The 9,567-nt window shown below is 37.4% G+C and overlaps 1 pseudogene; it reads left to right on the plus strand.

The window, feature by feature from the left end:
• Positions 1–4,681: 4,681 nt before the first annotated feature.
• LOC107878443 lies at positions 4,682–9,331 on the plus strand (annotated as a pseudogene).
• Positions 9,332–9,567: the final 236 nt, after the last annotated feature.

Raw genomic sequence — 9,567 nt, forward strand, 5'->3', positions numbered from 1 at the left:
TCTACGAGGATTATATGGAGAATTTGGTTTATGAAAGCCAAGACCCACTCCATCATTTGATCTTTGACATGTGAGATTAGTTAGAACCAAAGAGTGGTCCATTTAAGAGATTTTTCAAGCTCAACCTTGATTCCAAGAAGATAGTTAGGTCCAGTTGATCCTTGGATAGTTTCTCCTCAAGCTCAAACTGAAGCCTGCTATCTTCACCCTTTCCTTTTTCATCAGACTTGGCTATTTTTTATACGTTTCTCATTTAGCATATTGTTCAAACAACTCAATTTTTTCTACGTCAAATTCATCAATACTTTTATTTAAAATGTCATTTTCTTTGGTAAGATCACACAAAAACTCAATTAAAACAGTTGTAATAAGAGATTTCAGCTCCTTAAGTGTGTAATCCTTGAGATTATCTTTAATGTCCAGAATAGCTACCTTGTCATCATCTTCATATTCAAATTTTGCCATTAGAAAAAAAAAAGAATCATAGATTTGGTCATCATCTTTAATCACCATCATTGAAGCATCCTCTAGTCTTTTTGATGCCTCAGATTCATTGGAGGAATCTCCCCAAGCTGCAAGTGCTTGCTTCACAACTTTATCAGCTACAACTCTTCTGTAGAATCTTTCAGGGATCCGATCCTTCTTCTTTTATCTGTCACCACCAGTCTTGATATACAACTTGTATTCAACTTTATGGAGAGAACAATCTTTGATGAGATGGCCAGGCTTCCTACATTTGTGATACAAGTCAATAGCACTGGTATCCCTGCTAAATTTCTTGTGTTAGGAAATCCTCCAATCCTTCGTACAATTTTGAGAAATATTTTAGTGATGTAAGAAGTGTATTCATCCTCTTCACTTGATTCTTCATTTGTAGATTTCAAGGACAGATTCCTGTCCTTCTTTTGTTCGCTTGTTCCCTTATCTTGTTGCCTCTTGAGTTCATGGATCTTCAAGTTTCCAATCAATTTATCCGTGGTTAGGGCTTTAAGATCTCTAGCCTCATTAATAACATCAACTTTACTCTCTCACGATTTTAGTAAGATGTTGAGAATTTTTCGAACTTATTTGGTAGGCCTGATCACCTCACCAAGGCAGTATGCCTCATTTGTGATTGCTGTGAACCTGGTATGTATCTCTTAGATTAACTCACATTTCTTCATGCTAAAGGCCTCATATTGAGTAGTTAAGATGTCGACTTTTGACTCCTTAACTTGACTTGTACCCTTGTGAGCAGTTTGCAAACACTCTCAGATCTCCTTATCTGATTCACATGCTGAGATCTTGTTGTATTCATCAGGTCTAATACCACAAACAAGAAGTTTCTTGTCTTCAAAGTTTTTCTTAATTTTCTTTCTGTCTGCTTCATCAAACTCCTTTCTTGTTTTAGGAACTGTTGAGGTGACTTCTCCAACCTTGACAGGTTTCATAGGAACATAAGTTCCATCAAGAATCACATCCCACATTTCGATATCCTCAGCCAGGATAAAGTCATGCATGCGCATTTTCCACCACTCATAGTATTGGTCATTAAACCTGGGTGATCTAGTAGTAGATTGCCCTTCTTCTAGATTAGGTGGTGCATCCATTTAAGATGATCCTTTCTAGGTGTTAATCATTTAGGAATAACCTTCTCTGATATCAATTGAAGGAACGTAAGGGTTACCCACCAGACTAGGAACCAAAGTCCCTAAACACTGTTTGTAGTAATAATTAAGACAAATAAAAAAAACTTAATTTGATTGATGAGATGCGGGGAGGTATTAATGATAAATTGGAAGTTTATAGACAAACCCTGAAGTCTAAAGGGTTCAGGTTGAGTAGGACCAGAATGGAGTACTTGGAATGCAAGTTTAATGACTTGAGACAAAAGGACGAGGTGGTAGTGAAGTTGGATTCTCAGGTGGTTTGTAAGAGGGGTAATTTTAAGTATCTTGGAGCTATGATTCAAGGGAATAGAGAGATTGATGAGGATGCCTCTCATAGTATTGGGGCAGGATGAATGAAGTGGAGGCTCGCCTCAGGGGTTTTGTATGACAAGAAGGTGCCTCCCTAGTTAAAAGGAAAATTCTATGGAGCTGTAATTCGTCCGGCCATAATGTATGAAGCAGAGTTTTGGCTTGTTTAGAACTCTCACATTCAAAAGTTGAAGGTGATGGAGATGAGGATGTTGCGGTGGATGTGTGGACTTACTAGGGGTGATAGGGTTTGGAATGAGATTATACGAGAGAAGGTGGGGTTGCGTCGGTGGAAGACAAGATGCGGGAAGTGAGGTTGAGATGGTTTGGGCATGTGATGAGGAGGGGCACTGATGCCCCTGTTGGTAGGTATGTGAGGTTGGCCTTGGATGGTTTCAGGCGGGATAGGGGTAGGCCAAAGAATTACTGGAAAGAGGTGATTAGATGTGACATGGAGCAATTACAGCTTACTGGGGACATGACCCTAGATAGGAAGGTTTGGAGGACGCATATTAAGATAGAGGGCTAATGTGTGTGGATGAGTCATAGGCAGTGGCTAGAAATACTTTGGGGTAGCGTGGCTAGTAGTCGTAGGGCTTTGTACATAGGTTGGAGCTTTTAGTTAGGTGAGTTGGGGTGTGTGTGTGCCTTTGATTTATTCGTATATAGTATTTCCTTGTGGGTGGTGTATCTCTTTATTATACCTTGTTTCTTGTTATATGGCGATTTTATTTACTGTCATTGTGTCCTAAGCGGGGGGGGTCTATCGGAAACAACTCTGTACTTCTTCGGAGGTAGTGGTATGGACTGCGTACATTCTACCCTCCCCAGACCCCACTATGTGGGAATATATTGGGTTTGTTGTGGAGTTGTTGTTAAAGACATAATATTTACATAGAAACATCCTTGCTCAAATCAGTAAAACCACGACCTACCTTGTAGGATTTTCAACTATTTCACTATCTTCAATCAACATTGAATACAGACTCCACAATTACACTGATTAAACTCCTAATCCTAAATGGCTTTGATATACAGACTAACAATTACACTGATTAAACTCCACAAGCTACCTGTTTCAATGACCAACTCTACTCAGTTTGACTAACTCTACTCACTTTGATATACAGACTAACTCTATCCTAATTGTCAACTAACTCTAGCTGACCAAACATTGAATAATTAATAAAACCAAGAAAAGACCTACAACAACTTTACAAGAAAATATGTTTGAGCGCTAAAATCATTAAATAAAGACTCAAGTGCAACAAGAACATATGACAAATACGTTCGATTGAGCAGGTCCCTAAATAAAGGCTTTTTACACCTTTTGTGAGTTGGATGTTTTCCACATAAAAACATTATGTTTTTACTTTCTGCTTTTATTGCTTATTGAAACATGTTATGCAACTTATTTCATACATAGAAAATGATTAAGCTAAATGTAACTAATCCAAATTGTGTAAATTAACGATAACTAAATTGTAATGGTAGTACAATAGTTCTGTACAAAATTCTATTTTTCCAAGTTAGTTTAATACTACAAGCGATCGAACCCTCACCAACAAGGTGAGGGTTCAGATAACTAACCAACTAAGCTACTAAAATTTCCCCTACTACAATCAAATATGTGCATAAAAAGCAAAAAAGTAACAAAAAGGATTCATGATCAATTCCTTTTTTGGGATTTGAGATTTTTTCCCATTAATGTTCGGAAGGGTCAAAAATATCTCTTGATGTATTAAAAAAGTCTTAAAATTTTCCTGACTTATTTATCCTTTTGTTCTTATTTTGTGCTAGTCTTTAATTTTATATTTTCACATCATAATTTCTTATAAATTATGCTCCATATGACTTTTGCCCTTAGAGAGCTATATCCCCCCTAGGCATAAATTTGATGGACGATGGATAAAGAGCAAAAATTCATTTGAAAAGCGACACTTAAAAAACAGCCCTTTTAAAGGGATGTTTGTGTAAGTAAACAAATTTGATTTTGTGACTTTTGAAATCGTCAATTGCGTTACTTATACCCGAACCCTTGGATTTTCGTTGTTGGCACAAAAATTATAGGCTCTAAGGGTGGCAAAATGGGCCATTTGGACTGAAGATGGACGGATCAAAATGATTCAATCATATCTAAAGTTTGATTGGATTAAGATGGGCTTGGATAAAGTGAGCTAATAACGAATCATAATTCAATTTCCTCAACTTAAAATATTATGATATAAAAATGTGTGGCTATTGATTTAATTTTATGATAATTTAAGTACCTATTTATGACTCAAAATTAAAAGACATAAAAATTAACTGAGATCAAGTTAAAAGATAGAGTTTATTTATTATACCAAAACAATTCAATATAAACAGAGCATGGAAAGGTCTTTTACAAAATTAAATAAAAAATTTAAAACGGGCCCACTGATAATCGTGTCTTCTTAGAAAATAAAGGTCATTCTATCAGTGCCCATACTGGAAAGTAGAAAAAGAACAAAATTTGTAAAAATGCGTGATCTCCTGTATGCCTGTCGGATAAATATTTACTATTAATCCATTTTAATTTAACATAAAAGTAAGAAGAAAAAATTTGAATCTTATAATCTTGAAATAAAGATATGTAAGATGTATTAAAATGATTGTTAATTATGTCATGTGAAAAAAATAAAATTAAAGAATTACTGAAAAAGTAGATAAAAAAATTGAAATGAAGGAGATTCAATTACGTGTTCATACCCTTAACCCAATTTCTCATGTTTACGCATCATTGATGACGACCTTGCAACTAATATTGTATAAAAATAAAATAAGGAAGGCCTGAAAAAAAAAGAAAGAACTGAAAGTCTAAGTAGCATAGTTCATACTGATACTAGACACAAAATAGAAAGTGAAAATGGACAGTGTTCACTTTATAGTAATATCAACTTGTGTTACCATAGTAAGTGTTCTATTGGTGTGTCTATGGAGAGTGATGAATTGGGTTTGGTTGAGACCAAAAAAGTTGGAGAAGTTACTGAGACAACAAGGATTGAAGGGAAATTCCTATAGGATGTTGTATGGGGATATCAAAGACCTTTCTGGGATGGTTAAGGAAGCTATGTCCAAGCCTATGAGTTTGTCAGATGATAATATAGCACCAAGATTGGTGCCCTTCTTTCTTGAGATCATCAAGAAGTATGGTATGAATAAATCTTTCTCTAATGAATGTCTTCAAATGAGTTGGATAACGTCTGCGTGCGTCTACCCTCTCCAGATCCCACTACTTGTGACACTGTATTGGATATGTTGTTGTTGAGTTGGATAGGAGTTGTTTCAAGATTTAAATTTGTTCATCCCTCTGTTAATCTCCTTTGTTATGTACCTTTCTGGCATATATAGCATGTTTGACCAAGCGTTTAGAATCTACTTATTTAAAAAGTGCTTCTTGTTGTAAGTGTTTTTTGGTAAACGTACTTCTGTAGAGTAGTAATTATGTGTGGCTAAACAATCTGACAAATGCTTTGACAGTAATTTGTGCTGTCTAAGGTTCCAATACTGTTTCTGTCAAAATATTGCTTTTTTCACCTTTCGGTGCTACTCAAATATTGCAGCAAAATCTCAGTCAAACACCACATTAGTTGATGGAGTTGGATATATATAGTACTATAGCTTGAAATCCCCAACTCAATCCCCTCCCTTCCCCCCTCCCCCCACCCAACCCCCACCACTCTGCAGCTTGTTATTAGGCACTAGAAGTTGATTAACTCGGGGGGATCTAGGAGAGTGGGAGGGTGTTCACCCAAACTCCCTTGGCAAGAAATTATGCTGTATATATAACGTACTTTTTATGTGCATATATAGATTTTGAATCCCCTAGGGCCTAGATACAAGGCTAGAGATTGGCTCAGAGATTTAAGGGGTTCAAAATTCACCTTGTCGTTCCAAGTTAGACACTACATTTTATTTTCAAACCTCCTCAGTGAAAATCCTGAATTGTCACTGCTCAAAAGCCGTGTTAGTTTCAATTTTGGAAGTTAATAAGGAATCATCTGCTTGCAGGAAAGAAATCGTTTATATGGTTGGGTCCAAGACCACAGGTGTTCATCATGGACCCTGAGCTTATAAAGGAAGTATTCAGCAAAAACTATCTTTATCAAAAGCCTCACTCAAATCCATTAGCCAAGTTACTGGCACAAGGACTTGTAAGCCAGGAGGGAGACAAATGGGCCAAACACAGAAAAATCATCAATCTCGCCTTCCATCTGGATAAGCTAAAGGTTTGTAACTACAATGCATTCTGTTTAGGTCATCCATTTCCTTTACGACAGATTCTTGCACTTGATTGCAGTTCTTGTTTGACCTCTTTGCTTGCATCTTGTGTTCCTGATTACAGTCAAAAAACATTTTGAAGAAGTGTCTCATTGTTGAGTCTCCTCTCTTAACTGTTTCGTAAACAGCACATGCTTCCAGCTTTTTGCTTGAGTTGTACCGAGATGATAAGCAAATGGGAAAACACTGTTTCAGTTGAAGGCCCACACGAGATAGATGTATGGCCTCACCTTCAACAATTGACTAGTGATGTGATTTCTCGGACAGCTTTTGGCAGTAGCTATGAAGAAGGTAGAAGAATATTTGAACTTCGAAAGGAACAAGCTCAGCATTTCATGGAAGTTATACGATCGGTTTATATCCCGGGGTGGAGGTAAATTATTTACTTAAACAATAGCCTTAGTACTCCTTTACCAAATTCATTGAGAAGTGCAACATGATTAACTCTTGCTCTTATTTGTATCATGCATTCATGGATGTCTCTGTCCCTCTTTGGATTTCTTGTTTATTGAACTATTTCATAGGTTTTTGCCAACAAAGAGGAACAGAAGAATGAAGGAAATTGAGAGAGATGTTCATGCCTCGATTAGAGGTATCATTGATAAAAGAATGAAGGCAATGAAAGCAGGAGAGGCGAATAATGAGGATCTACTTGGTATATTGCTGGAATCTAATTTTAAAGAAATCGAACAGCATAGAGACAAGGATTTTGGACTGAGCATTGAAGAAGTAATTCAAGAGTGCAAGTTGTTCTATTTTGCTGGCCAAGAAACTACGTCGGTGTTTCTTGTATGAACTCTAATTTTGTTGAGCAGGCATCAGGATTGGCAAGCACGGGCCAGAGAAGAGGTGTTGCAAGTCTTTGGGAGTCGGAAACCAGATTTCGATGGATTGAATCATCTAAAAATTGTATGTCTTCTTGTTGGTTCAACATCTCAGCCCTCGATTTTGTCTGGTTGTTATTGCCATTACGCGGTCCCTTAATTAGAAAACAATGTGTGCTAAGTGTGATACCTATTACTAGACTAAATACTATCATGTTGCCGATATGGAAGCACCTTTATTGCCATGTTTTCTTGATAATTGTGGACTGATATGAGTACGACCACGAGGATGGACGAGAACGAGTGCATATTGAATCCGTCCAAGGAAGTGCACAAGTGAAGTGTAAAAGAGGGCCTAAATGCACTAAAAACAACCCCTAAGTTACACTTGATGGACATCTCACCCTTGAGGGTATTGTGGTCATTTTTTATTCTATTTTGTAATACACTATACATAGAACCTCTTAGGGTTTTTAGTCTTAGTTTTTGATGAATATTGAAAGTTATAGACACTTAGACATTTCTCTCTTGTGAGAAGGGCCCCTATGGCCAAACATTGTAACTAGGGATTTCAACTTGAGTGTGGAATCACTCATGTTGGATTCAAGCTTGGAAACGTTGAATGCTTGGGAGATTGAGGTCCCTCTTGTGCCACGTAAGAGATAGGTGAATTGTAGTGTGTAGTGTTCAGGGTCCAAGAGTGGAATATGCTCTTGGGTTCTTAAGATTATGCCTTCATGTAGTCTATCTTTCTATCCCTTTGTTTAGTGTAATCTTTTGTTGTTGTTTCTTGTGTTGTTTAAACCGTTGGTTATTATTATTGTAATCCTCTTGTTCTTCACGTGTTGATGCTGTTTTGGGTGTTATATACATCATTGAATCTTGTATTCTTCTTGTTGGTAGCGAATCCGAGAGTGGTCTCCAAAAAGGTCCTCGGATCCTTAAGATTAGTGGACTGATTTGGAGTGTGTTTCGTGTTCTCCTTGTTTGTCTTGTATCATGGACTCCATATTAGCATGAGCAGAGGTAGGTACAATATATTGGCAGTGGGTGCGTCTGAACTTCAGAGATAACTCGCCCTTCAAGAAGGGAGGATGAACAGTAGCTTTCTTATATGCAGATTAGTCGCAAGCTAGATAAGTACATAGTAGATAGGAAAGGGTTCGGGACAAGGTTTAAGCTTATGTCAAGTCTCTTTCATGTTATTTTCCAATTTCCACCGCGTACCTGCTAACTCCCACCAGGACTTGGTAAATTTGTAGTCTATTTTTATGATATATGTAATTATGGAGGAGAACCTTTTGTTGCAGGTGAAAATGATCTTATACGAGTCTTTAAGGCTATACCCACCACTAGGGACACTTAGTCGACAACCTAATGAAGACACTGTATTAGGAGATCTATCTCTACCAGCAGGTGTGCTACTCTCCTTACCAGTGATCTTACTGCACCTTGATGAAGAGATATGGGGCGAAGATGCAAAGATGTTCAAACCAGCGAGATTCAAAGATGGAGTCTCAAGTGCAACAAAGGGTCAATTCACATTTCTTCCATTTGGCTATGGTCCCAGAATATGCGTTGGTCAAAATTTTGCCATGATAGAAGAAAAGATGGCTCTGGCTATGATCCTACAATGCTTCTCATTCGAACTGTGTCCATCTTATACAAATGCTCCACAATCCATAATAACTACGCAACCCCAATATGGTGCTCCACTTATTCTGCACAAACTATAGTTTGTTAGTTATAAGCAGTATCTTGTCTTTTAGAAATAGCCTCTCTACCTCCACTAGGTTGGGTAAGTTCTGTGTACACTCTACCCTTCTCAGATCCCATTTGTTGGATTTCACTAGGTATGTTGTTGTTGTGTCTTGTCTTCTTATATGTTATAGTTGGTCCAAGATGTTCAATGAAGGCTTGTAAAACTGCCAAATGGACCTCTGTTTGCACTCATGAATTGTAGATTGTTGTAATGCATCCTCTTGAACCTCATTTGGGGTTTGGTCGACATTAGCATCCTCTTGAATCATAATTTTAGTGTTTCTATTAGGTTTTTGTAGAGACTGCAAAAGGGTTTGAAACTTTGAGTAGGATGAGCAATGCTAAGGTGGATGAGATGGACCATTTTGAAAATATTCTGTTCGCCGCTTATGGAAAATTTAAGAGGAGTATTATTGAATTGTTGTATCTACATTATTACATTATTGAGTATTATTGAAGAACAACCGGTGTCCTTTTCAGTGTAAATGGCGTCGGGCTGGTCGGAGCTTCCAGAGGATCTGTTGAGGTTAATAGCTAATTGTCTTGATACATATACTGATGGAGTTAGGTTCGCATCTGTTTGTACCTCCTGGAGGTCTATATTGCCAACTATTCGCCGCTCACATCCGTGGTGCCAACAATCTCGTTATCACACAGATGAAAACGAAAAATATGAAAAGTTTTATTGTTTACATGGAAAAAAAGGTTAGTCCGGAGTGTGT

The sequence above is a fragment of the Capsicum annuum genome, chromosome 7 (genome assembly GCF_002878395.1).
Source record: "Capsicum annuum cultivar UCD-10X-F1 chromosome 7, UCD10Xv1.1, whole genome shotgun sequence".
Taxonomy (NCBI): Eukaryota; Viridiplantae; Streptophyta; class Magnoliopsida; order Solanales; family Solanaceae; genus Capsicum; species Capsicum annuum.